A 1,187-nucleotide genomic window follows, 5' to 3' on the forward strand; every position below is an offset into this window, starting at 1 on the left:
GCACGTAGCGAATGTACTATGATCATTATAAATTCTAGATGATGGATAGTAAAGCCCAAAGTGTCTTTTCAAAGATACATGATCTGTGAATGTAGACCAAATTACCCAGCAACTGTTACTGTTTAAGTTTGGGAAGGTCGTTTTGAGAAAGTGCCAATATGGTGTCTGAAAACATTTTAGCAGAAAAGTTTTGCATGCTATCTTCATCAAATTTGAAATATAAACTCATGTGACACTTGGCTTTCAAGGCATATTTTTTTCTAGGTTATTACATGACTGATTTAATGTGTTTTTATATATGGAAAAACTATTGAAGTATAATTCGGTGTATTTTTCTTCTTATAAAATACAGTATAATATTTCTTTCTTATTACTTTATATTGTATAAATGTATATATATATATATATTTATTTATTTATTTATTTATTTTTTATTTATTTTTTATTTATTTTATTATTTTTTTTTTAGCATGAAACTTTCTAGATATGCCCTGGTAAAGCTCAACGTCTCTTCTTTCCAATGATAGCCTTTTTTGTGTGTTTGTAGCTCACTGGGGTCAAGAACTGTTTCTGTTTAAATTTAGGTAGGTGTAAATAGGTTTTAACTAAATACTTGACAACTAGACTGTACACTCTAATCACAGCTTAATGTTTTCTGATTTTTATTGTAATGTAATAAAGCTGCTTTGGAACAATAATTATTGTTAAAACATTTTTTTGGCCGCTTTAATGACTTTTTAATTCTGTTCATTTTTTCTGTATCATAGGGATTACAGGGTGCTGAAGAGTTACACCACTTTTTTTATTTTATTTAGAGATTTTGTTTGAACAAAAACACCTGCAGTGATCTATCACACCACATTAAAGTTTCAAATGTATTATTATTATTTTTTTTTTTAAATGTACATAATTTGCAAGCTGAGATTTAGTTTTATCAAAAATAAGATAAAAGACAAGCTGGTCAAACTTCAAGATTTTGCTAATAATTGTGTTTCTCCACAAATGGATTGTAAAAGGTAAATGCTGGCCAGCTTTACGTTCAGATGAGAGAATGACTCAAATTCGGGTAACATTTCCAGTTATACAATATATTCTTGGGTCATTTTAATAATTGATTATGTCCTCCTTTTCTGCATGATGTAGACTGTATTCCACTATTGAAAATGAAAACTTACAGACCTTTTTAT

This window comes from Danio aesculapii, chromosome 14 (assembly GCF_903798145.1).
Source record: "Danio aesculapii chromosome 14, fDanAes4.1, whole genome shotgun sequence".
Classification (NCBI taxonomy): Eukaryota; Metazoa; Chordata; class Actinopteri; order Cypriniformes; family Danionidae; genus Danio; species Danio aesculapii.